Source organism: Rhea americana, unplaced genomic scaffold (genome assembly GCF_003343005.1).
Source record: "Rhea americana isolate MKP2758 unplaced genomic scaffold, rheAme1 scaffold_3, whole genome shotgun sequence".
Classification (NCBI taxonomy): Eukaryota; Metazoa; Chordata; class Aves; order Rheiformes; family Rheidae; genus Rhea; species Rhea americana.
In genome coordinates, this window is record NW_028186423.1 from 3,329,957 (window position 1) to 3,342,306 (window position 12,350).

Here is a 12,350-nt window from a genome sequence, read left to right on the forward strand (position 1 = left end):
GTGGCAGAGGCCAAACTGGCCTGACTGAGCTATAATAGCTRGTAGTAAACATTCATATTCATTGTGATGGCGATAACAGACAAAATATCTGAATCCAAAATAAACTACTTGAAAGTACCTGATGTATGTCTTTGACCTCTATGTAGTAGTAAGTAGAAAATCCACACTGGTATATTTAGATAYCAATAATTGCATTCAGTTGCTGTATACAGTACAAGAGTCAGCTACGAACATACACTGCTGCCTGCACAGAGTCTGACAGCTTTAGCAGTCCTTATCTAGCCCTCTGTCCCTRGCTTACAACATGAGGATTTAAAGATGGAAGAGATACTACCTGGATCAGCTAATTTGTCTTCACTCATTACAAACTTCCTTTCCACTGCTAAAAGCACTTCATCCATTTTAAAAAGGCACTGAGACTTATCAAGGAGGCTAAAGCAAAATCCCTCAGTTGTTGTAACCCCAGTTCTGCATCCCTTCCCTTTAGCACCAACCTCAGAGCTCATTCTTGTCCGGTTGAGGAACTAATGAATACACAAGTCTGCTCTTCAACAGTGTAGCTTCACCAATTCTTTAGGTGTTTCTACAGTTATTTTTATATRAATTATACTTTATATACATGAAATGTAAATATGTATTGTATATACTTCTATATAAATAGAGGGTTAAATATAAATCTAAGATCGTAATCTAGCTGGTATGTTGGATCATTTTTCCAGATAGCTAGACTAGTGTATCTCTTCCTCAATAGCTTCTGATAGCTGATAATTTGAGTGCAAGATTATAAATTCTGCAAGGTTATGGCCAGGATGTAATATTGAACTACAGTTCTTTTATTACTAATAGGCAAGCCTCAGCAGGGATTCCTRTAAGGTAATATACACTTTCTCCTTCCATGACTGGATGTCTTCAGGGAATGCAACGACAATCTGAAGCAGAAATGATAAGATACGTAAGTTTAAGTAACACAGAATGATTTACATTAGATCTACATAGTAAAAATGGAAATATATGTTATGAACCTAGATCAGTAGTGTTCACCAGAAAAGCTCTACTTAAGATTTTGATTCATGTTGCTTTATTTAGTATATGGACTTGCAGTTTGTGCAAAATATCTTTTTAATATATATTTTTTTGACTATATGTGTATTTAAGAAAATCAGTGTCAGGAATATTTTGATTCTTATTGCTTTAATCTTCTTCTCATTTATTAATGTGCCTGCTTTGTTTCCAACACTCCTCTTCCCTTGATGTTTTTTTATAAATGTCCATCTGTGGTCTATGACCTCTTAACATTAATTAGTTAATGTCTAAGTGCTTCAAAGAAGAAAAGAGCTAAGTAATTGCTAATTATTAGCAATCTTCTGCTCTCCTTATTTTTATGTGACTTATTTTTTTTTTCTTTCGTTATTTTATACTTGTTGCACCATAGCATTATAAGTACTTTCAGACAAAGAGGATAAAGGAAGATTGAAACACTAACCACGAAGTTGAATAAATGGGTGAAAACAGGTGCTTTCTAGCRGACAGAAGCACAAAACATTTTTAGAACTGCTTATATAGAGTTAATGGGCAAGAACTTCTAGTAGGAAAAATCAGTATAGTTCTGCTGAGGTATATTGGTGAACACAGATTAAGTTTTTTACCACGTCTTATAGATCATAGATGGATGCATATACAAGTGCGGAGACTGAGAGCGCAGACTTGATTCTGCATACRTCAACACCATTCTGGAAATGTTGGAAGACTCAGCGCAGCCTGTTTAGCCATCTTCACATTAACTAGTTCAGATACAATCCCAGAGAAATAGCTACCACATCCTGTTTCGTACAAAACTGAGCTTATGAGAACAAGCTAAGAAGCCCACAGTGCTTTGAGTTGTTCCCYGCTAGCTTGATGGCTTCTGGATGTATGGTTGTACAACTCACTGAGGTTCAGCAGCTTCCAGGCTTCTCATCATTTTTAACAAATTAGTAGATTGGGTAGACTGTGGGAATTAGCTTTATTCAGCTATCTCAAAGTCTTCCGTAAATGAAGAGACTGTGAGAGAATCAAGAAAGAGAAAGAAGAGGGAGAGATTTAAAAAGGACTTGTAGGAAGAAGTTTATTTTAAAGTCTTTGTTAAAAATACAAGTGTTAATAGCTTCCACCCTGCCGAAATCACAATTTTTACATGCATTCCCAAAGCTTATATCTAGTAATGTAAACTTTTAAACTTACTACACAAAGTATCTTCTATTTAGCTGTAGTAGTTTTAATCATTTTTCATATTTATGTGTTCACCTGATAATGTGATTTAAATGGTTGACTGAATGACAAGGATTTAAAACTTCACAGTATACTTGAAAATATCCTGTAATAACCTCTGCACTGACAGTTAAAGTTATAAAATAGATTTCTGATTAAAAAAAAAAACTTACTTTAGAGTCAATGTCCATGAAGTCACTTTGCTCGTTTTTCCCAAGAGAATGGTGAATTCAAAGTCCCTTTCAATTTTTTCTTTTGTATTTCCTATCAACAATCAGCACATGAAGTCAATCTGAATTAGCTATTCATGGACAGCTATTCCAGAATAACTATTACTGAACAAACACATGGGAAAAYATTTCTTATTTTAGAATAACGATATTTAAAATAATCTGTCTTTGATCTAAATAGGAACAAATCACAGCTGCTGAAAGTCTATTAGACTATTTAAAAATTGTTATTGAGCTTTGCATTTATACCCAACTTAATGAAAATTATCTTTAAATGTAAATTTGCTAATATTGCTGCAGTTGTAGGTGCTATAATAGTCATAGCTACTATACATATACACTATATACTCTATATACATATATACTCTGTGTGTGTGTGTGTGTGTGTGTGTATATACACACCATATATGGCTCTATACTATACATATAGAGTATAAATATATGTGTATTACATATCATACATACATATTAAATATACACACTACGTATAGTGTAGCTATAAGTGAGTTCAAAGATGGAGACCATTATAATATATATAAATTTTAATCAATGTAAATAAATGCAAATTGTTGYCCAGAAATGATACTGTGAGCATAAAAGAAAAGAGAAAGGAATGAATATCAATCTTCAAGCTAGCAGACTCAGTTTTACACACTTGACCTGATTCAAAATTCAGTGAAGCCAATGAACCTTTGTATAGGGAATGTCAAAAGCATACTGTTGCACAATATTAATTCAGACCATATTGAAAATCTGCCCCAAGACACTATTATTAGTCTAGCTTTTTAAATTTCAATTTAAAACAATCAAGTTGAACTAAGCCTGTCATTTTTCATGATCACAATCACATAGCATGCTCATTGCTAGTGGCTAATAGAAAGAAGCAATACTTAAGTCACCCAAATATCTTCAATGCAGTTATCTCTATTTTTAAAAAGTATGTGGAGCTGTATCAGAATGACATTATTAACAGAAACTATTAAAAATATTTGAATAAAATAATCTCATGAACTTTTCAAAGAAATGTTGGATTAATTAGATTTCTAAATTTGGTTTCACAATAGTTTTCTATGTGACTAAGCTAAGTTCAGTTAGCATTATAAAATCTGCGGATCTGAAAACATTAAAAAAAAAGAAGAAGAAGAAGAAAAACTCACAGGATTGCTTTCATCTACATAATCATTATCCCTCTAGGTCATCAGCTATTACTTCTAACTGAGGCACCCTATTATGTCTTGAAATACAAATACTCATTTTCTTGATTCAGAAGTCCTCTGATTGCTACTACGAAAGTCTATTCTGTTAGTTCAGGAGCTGGCATGACTTCATATCACTCTGCAGTTTGATTCTCCTCCCAAGCAATGGGTTGGAACTTTCTAAATTACTTCAAAACTGTTGTTATTATTTTAAAGCATTAAAATCATATCTAATTGGACTGATATGCTACAAAAGATCTGTTATCTTCCTTGTTTGACCTCTTTTCGTTGTATCTTCACTTTAAAAAATCAATATATTGCAAGAGATAATAGCCCCAAGGTAGAATAACATTGAAAAGGTCTGTATCTCTCAAACTACAGAAAAACAAGTAAAATTAGTTGCTGTTTACATAAAAGAAATTGGATAAATAACTTTGATATGGTCCATTTTGTTGAGAGCAAGTAATTACTGACAAATAAACTCAGTTAGGTCCAAAAGCAGTAAAAACAAAGAGAAGCAGAAAGAGTTCCAAAACAATTAAAACTATGAGAGATTTTAAAATTAAATCTCATTTTTTTGACACTGATGACATAGATCTATAGTTAATGAGCATTAACTTTATGGCCTTTCTGAAGCTTAATCTGACTGCTCAGATAATTTCCTCAATAATCTCTGTGCTAGGTAGAACCCCATAAGGAATGATCAGGCTTCCTGAATGAATGTGAAACAGGATTAGGGAAATGAAAGCAATTGCATTAAAAAGTAGATGTCGTGATTTTCAGTCCCAGTGAACTGTCTTTCTCTTAGGTCCCATCATTCTATTGTGTATTCTCTAATGCTCTTGGAAGCTTTCTGAGAGTAGAAACAAACTCCTAAATTCCTAAACTTCTCATTCCTAAAACTCCTTCTCTTCCAAGACTTCATTTTTATTAACACTACAGTCTTTTGCCTAAAGGTTCAATGCAAACTAACAGATTTGACTGAGGGTTGTTGTTGTTGTTGTATATTTTCTTTCGCTTTTCTTTTGCTATGGCATATAGCATCAACAGAGACATTCTGAATTACTGGATAGGCTTTTGCACACAATTATTCATGAATAGTTTTCGCTTGTAGAAATGACATCAAAATTAATTCTTCCCCCCCAAAAAAAGAAAAGCAAACAGTAAAAGTTTAGTAGGAGAAWAGAGTTATGATAAAGATGAGAAATTACATTGAATAGCTGGTCKCTAATAATAAAATAGGGGGAAAAACACAGAGTAATCACCCTAAAACTGCAAAATATATGAAATATRGAGAAGATAAATCTGTCCAAACATGAGTATAGTTACAGCATAGTACAAGACAAAGTTATAATAACCCAGGTAGATGTCTCCAGTCTTTATCATAATAACTCAGGATTACAAAAAATATGTATATTCTAGTGTATAATACCTATGATTCTCAAAGATTACAACCTGCCAGAGCAAAATTTACTCACTCTTTGTGAAGACTGAACAAGCAGCAAAAGGCAAAAAGCAGRGTGAGTACAGTACCATCTAGACCAACATGTAAAAGTTCAAGTTATATGCCTCTGAGCACTCTTCCACTTCAATAGGGGATGCACAACAGCTGTGGTYATCTTCAACATATTGGTCTTCTACATATTATAACTCTGTGGAAGTCCTTAAGTGTTCCTATACCGCAAAATGGAAAAAAAAAAAATACAGTTCAGAACTTCCAGTCTATTTAAATTTGTTCACTTATGTAACTTAGCTTTTGCTTTCACAGTACTTTTTTTTAAAAAAWAAAATTAAGTTACATCATCAGTTGTTACAGAGAATACGAAGAAAACTTTTGAAAAACCCAAACCTCTACCTTTAGAATTCCTGTCGTGTCTTTTCTGACATTTAATTTCTAGAAATAATTGAAAGATGTCTTGCTTTGGAACAACTCAAGAAAACACTCCTATGGACATACTGATAGACAAATAATCTACAGTAAGCCTTTTTGAAAAGTTTTTGAAAAGCTTCTCCTGAATCATTTTGCTTCTCTTTTCCTTTAAAATAAAAACAGAAAAAAAATCCCCCCAAATGATCATGCAGAATTTCCTATGTAAGTCATTACTAAAAAATTTACATTTTTATTATTCATAATGTATCAACAATTGACTATAGAATAAGATTTCCAAAAATAATATAAAAAATAAACATTTCCCATTACCATTTTAGATTGAAGTGTACRCATTTTACCATGTAAAAATTATTTGGGATTTGATTTGTCCTGTTTTAATAGGGAAAACATAAAAACTGATTTAAATTTGACTAAAAATCATCAATTAAAAAATCTCTTGTAGTTTGTTTACTGACATATTATGCCAAAGCTAATTACATAAAAGGTATTGTGTGTACCTTAGTAGAAAAACAACATCTATTGGCTTGGTTAGGCTAAAAAAGGTGCAGTATCCTAGTCCTTGTTTAGAAACATATCCCAACTCTATGTGAGCCAAATCAGCTTTGCTAGTCTGAGTGAAAGAAGAGCGATGCAGTTAGTCTCCTCTCCAGTTCATTTGGAAACATTATTACTACAAACTTTTAGGAATTTATAAATTCAGGAGTTTGGAGAATTAAGTTTTGATTCCCTTTAATGTCCTTTGCCTCCTAATATCTGTGAAAGCCTTGTTACAGCTGAGCCTGTATCCCATAACCTTGGCCTTAGTCTTTATAAGCAATGTTGTGAAAAATATAGATGCATTCTGAGTCAAGTAACTAGAGAAATAGTAACTAAATCAAAGGTATTTCCTGGTAGTAATCTTTTAGTAAGATAAGACAGTTTCTTAATTTTAGGAAAGATATTTTAAGGAAAGAGGCATTTAAACTCTACCCCTCAATGTATGTAATTTTCAAGATAACATTAATTTATTAATGAGCTGTTTAGGATGGAGTGAACAAGTGATCTCTTCTTTTTCCTTTTTTATTTTTTTTTCCTCCCATAGACTATTCTTTCAGGTCTTCACTTAACACATGACACATTAGATTGCAATATATCTTAATATACAAAGACATAATCYAGACTTGTGCTTTGGGTCTCTGGGCATTTCTGTTGGTCATTAACTAATAATATATATTCAATATATTACTCATGGATCTTCCAAAATTTTGCACAGCTGTATAGTTTTTTTCACTGTCTTCAGGTGTGAAGAAGGCATTCACAGATTGTCAGTATTTCACATACAGTGTCTCTGCAGCTTTCAAACCTTTACCACAAGAGTAACCTTAGCCTTTTCACAGAATCAGCAAGGCTGGAAGGGACCTCTGCAGATCATCTAGTCCAACCTCCCAAAGATTTGCTGGTGCTGGTTCCACTGGGGCTTGAACCCAGGACCTTCACCACGCAAAGCAGATGTGAGAACCATTACACATTCAACAGACTGGAGTGAGTTAAAGTTTGTGAGGAGCATCAAATTAGTATGTGTAAAACATACGATGCACAAGTGCTCCATTTGGACCTCTTTTGAAATTTATAACATATCAGCTAGGATCTTTTTTTCTTTATTTATTTTTTTTTCCTTGCTAGTTTCTTTATCAATCTGGGATTCAGAAATATCATTAGCTTTTAAGTCAAAGAATGAATGCAATTGATAAAGGACAAAGAAAATATTTTGACATGCTGACAATCTCTTTGTTTTTCCATGCAAAACCAAAAAGCTTTCCAAGTATGCCAGAAACTGTACTGCTATTTGTTCCAGACAGACAGATGCCTGTTGGCTGGATCAGAATTTTGATGCCTACGTATGTAGGGTGATATTGATTTTTATGTGCCACTGAATTAACTAAATTAGAAAAAATAATAAAGTATTGCTTCTATTATTATCARCAATCATAAGTTCTTCCAAATTAACCAAATTTCTGCAATTAATTGTATGAAATTTGCAGGGAATCTCCTTAAYAAACACTCAAAATTATTATGAAAGACAATATTTACCCCCTTGTACTACTGCTGTGAARTAGCATAATAAATTGGAACAGGTTGCAGTTCTCTAGGTGGGGTAGACTGAAAATCCATTAGATTAATTACTGCTCATAAGTGTAATTATGTTTACAGTATGCTACATTTCTAGATGTCTAATGGGCTTCAAAGAAAATCAAGGTTTAATTAAAAACTTTGAGGAGGCAAATCACTAAGCTTAAAAAAGAAAAATTCTTTCAGCCTTGAGAGGTATGGAAGGCTTAATTTCCCTTAATTTGTATCTGTGTTATTTAAATAAAGAGCTCACATTCTGGAAACCATTGCATAACTATGAAATCACACTACAGTTTTACAGAGAAAAGTATATGTTTGAAAAATCTATAATCCTTTATAAGAGACAGTTTCTCATTGTGTCTAGGCCGAGGGTGCTGTGGTTATTTATACTGGGCAAGTATCTGGTTCAGTTGCTTTAGGCAACTGAAAATACAGAGATATACGTAACAGAGTTTATGTACAACGAGTAACCATGAGAAGTCTTGCATAGGAGAACATAATACAAGTTGCAAGAACATAATACAAGTTAAACCTATTATTTAAAATAAAACCTATTATTTAAAATAGCACAACAATATAAAGTAGGACTAGAAGAGATTTTGAGAGGTCATCTAGGGGAAAAAAAACACTTATTCTGCTTTAAATTTGATGTCTAAAAGTTCAACATCTGAGTTAGACATCCTAAGCTCCCTCTGCAATTAGCAGAATGAAATATACACTCAAAGTTCTTTATACTTTAAGAAAGAAACATCAGGTAAATAATAGGTATGAACCACTATCTCAATACACCTGTTTTTCCTCAGGTGATTGTCCAATATATTTCAGATGTCTGAAGTTAAATGAGACAAATTTCACCTCTAGAAATCATGCCTTGTCATCCTGTTGACAAAATATGTTGTCAAAATAATTCTCATCAGATATTTGTTGATTTTTTTCCTTCAAAATAAAACAAAGCAAAACAAAAMMCCCTCTATTTCTTTATAGCTTTTATAGCTAACTCCAACTGATAGTACGAAAGTTCCAGTAGTGTAGCTTTAGAGACTCACAGCCATTTATTTTCTTTAGGTCTGCCCATTYGGGAAATGACTTTTCAAGACTCTGGCCTACTCAAGTCCAGTCACACATCTAAATCTTTCTCCAAAATCTTTCCAAGAAATACATTGTTAAATCTTTGTAGTCTCCCTTTTACACTATGTTTTCATTTTGATCTATCTAAAATAGAATATGTAGTTCTCTAATTGTCACACATCTGACGTATATCGGATAAAGCGTGAGTCCACGCTCACTAAGTCTGGACAAAACAAATCAAAAGATGTCTATATGTATTGACAGGGGATATTATTAGCCATACTCCCACTTGACCGTCTTTACCCTTGAAGTGGTAGTCTTGCTGCAGTCATAACAGAATCACTGTATTTTTCTAGAAAAATAGGATGGGGCAAGGAAGTTCTGACTTCCAACGATGTCAGATTTTACTAGGTGCCAAGGAAGATTGCTGTGTACTGATAGTGAACTATTCATTCTACATCTAGATCGTGAGATCCAAGAGAACTTCCCGTCTCCAGAAAACAAATGGGCCCAATGAAACATCCTGAGTATTTGTCAGAGGGCATTTGTCCCTCTCTGCCCATTTCCTTTCCYGTCTCCTGTCTCCTTAGATTGTTTCAAATTGGAGGAAAAACTAAGTGAAAGAGCATAATTTGCTCCAATTGGTCCTCTAGGGTAGAAGACTGGGGAAGCAAGAATGCAGGACACATCAATCAATCATATTTTTTGTTCTAGTCAAATTTAACCTTACAGATTTATTTAAGTTCTCTGCTTCTGTAAATACAATAAGAAATCYGTATGCTGATCAAAACCATTCGTCGAACTGACCAACAAGAAGCAGTACCTACAGGATTATATTTGTCARGTGCCTGTCCCAGAGTCTCAGGTTCTTGTGACTGCTCTGTGTTTAAAACACCATATAGTCCTTTCRGAGTAGACACCCACATACAAATGACGATATTCACCTTTAATAGGGTAGTGTCATAGATCTCTCAGCCACAAAGTGAGTCACCTGAATTTCAGGCCTCTTTCACTGTGGCAGATTTTGCCATTAAAGTTCTGCCTTCTGGGAAAATGTCCTAACGATCAGGCTGTGTGTATGTGAGAAGACTCTCACCCTACAGCTGGTCCTATGAAAGCCRCAATATTAGATTAAGGATAGGAGAAAGGGAACCTAGAGAACATGTCATGGAACACAACTATGCAGAAACCCAGACTTCCATTCTTTACTCCTCGAGGTAGTGCTTTTACTACTATTTTGCAATTTTAAATTACACAGTCTTTGAACATAAAGTAGAATCATTCAGAGAGGAGGACTGAGGATCCTAACAGGTTGTTCAATGAATATACTATTTTTTTAGTGACAGTCACAAGCACRGTGTTATATCTGAACAGAATCCATRTACTCTCACAATTTAGTTTGACCACAGCTATCTTTGGGGTCTTCTCTAGAGACTTTTAAAGTTGTTTAGTGACTTCTCTGTTTACTTTAGGTCTTATGTTCTTGGCATCTCACTATGGAGTSTTGCTCTAAAAGCAAACCGGGGGTGAGTATTTTCTGTTTAGAGGGGAAAAAAATCTAAAAAGGAGATGTTTTCTTTTTTTTGTTTGTTTTCCATTATTATAGGAAGATTCAACAAACAAGTAGACTGAAAAACAAGTAGATTGAAAATAAAAAGAAAGAAAAACTCAGCTTTTATTTAGTAATTTCTCAGTATTAATTCTTTAATCTTAATGGGAGTAAGATGACACTCTGTGTGCTTACTGATATAATCTGGCTGTACTCTTGCTTGTACCCACTGAATATATTTGTATTCTGAAAATAAATTTATGAGTTCAGTTTAACCAGAGACAAAGCCATTGATATTGCTTCTTCTCCTAAAACTCTCTGTTAGGAGTACTCTAAACTAACAAGTAATTGTCCATCTCAGAAAACTGTGAAAACTGATATAACTAGATTAAAATATGCTATTAAGTTGATGTGTATGTACATTTTTTCATCTGACTGCACATGAATGTYGGGTGCATTTAAGATGATCATGAAAAAAGTAAGAAATAGAAAAATAATACCCTTCCCATAGAAAATATTTGTTAGTATTGGAGTATCAAAGTCTGAGAAAAAACTTTACAGTCAAGTATTAGATTATGCTTCTCTGCAATCTACTGTAGTACACTCAGTTTGTTAAAATACACTGAGTTCATCACTGGTTATTAAAAGAAACATTCAGATCATGCTGAATTTTACCAAGGGTCAGTAGATGCCTAGAAGATGTCTTCCTAGGATATAATTCATAACTGATAACAAAGCCTTTAATTCTTCAGGTGTCTGGTCACCATAAGTATATTTAATATGCCCTACTCTAAAAACAAAAATTAGGGGATATATACTAATACCGAGTTATGTTTGTCATATCAGGTTGTAGAGACATTCACTATAGAGAACATCTTTTATATATTAACTGTAGAGAATATGTTGAACAGAAGTTGTTGGTATGAATTTAGAAGAGACCTTAATCTGATAAAGTGATGCAGTATGTGCAAAATATTAAATCTAGAAGCAACAAAATTGTTCATAAAAATGTTCTTTATTAAAGAATTACCTGAGATAGTTTTTTTTCCTAACTTTGAGCAAAATGGATGAATGAAAGTAGTATGGATAGACAACATATACTAGTATTGGTTGTCTCTTCCAGATGCTATCCAAAGTTTAGATGGCTTAGACCAACTTGGTCTACATGGCCATGTATTTCAGAAAAATAAATTTTCCAAAATAGAGAAGACTGCTTAAAATTAATATATGTTATGTTCACACAGCAGTCAGCTGCTCACAAGAAATCTAAGTGATTTATAAATACACTCACCACTGCTGGCATAACTAAGATCAATCTTACTGTTCTTTATTAAAAGTGGAAGAAAGACGCTGGAAGTGTGTATGAATGTTAAAATTAAGACTTTAAAACTTAAGGAAAAAGAGTAAAAAACAATTTAGATAAGTATTTTTTTTCCTTTGAATTGAAAAACTATTGTCTAAAATAATATATCCAGAATTAAGGTCTTGAAGAGAAGAGAATATAATACAAAACATACAAGACCTCTTTCTGATTTAAACACAAAAATTTTTAAGAGACCTCCCAGTATTCCTCATCATATTGCATCAGAATTTACTTCAGACTGTTTGAAAACACTGTCTTGGTCTGCTTTGTTTTGTTCTGATTTATTTTTGTCTTGTGGTTAAAAAATATCATGATTTTCTAGTTATAAAACTAATTAACTCTGATAAAGTAAAGGACCTGGACTTCTGCTCTTGAACTATTTTTGTAGGTGTTGAGCACAAAAAGTTTCACTATCTAATCTCAACCCCAAATGGGATTTAGATTTAGAGAACAGGGAAATCACCTTGCCAGGCTACTTATAAAGTTTTACACACTGTTTGCTAATGACTTGTTAATAAAGATACAAATTTCTGGCATGTTTTTCAGGTTCCTATTAATATTAAAAATAATTAAAATGTACCTTGTTAATATAAAAAAYATTATTATTGTGATCATGGATTTGAGTTTTCATTTTCAAAATGATAATAGCAGTGAGTGTTATTATGTTTTGGCTTTGGAGGTTTACTGCAATTATTTT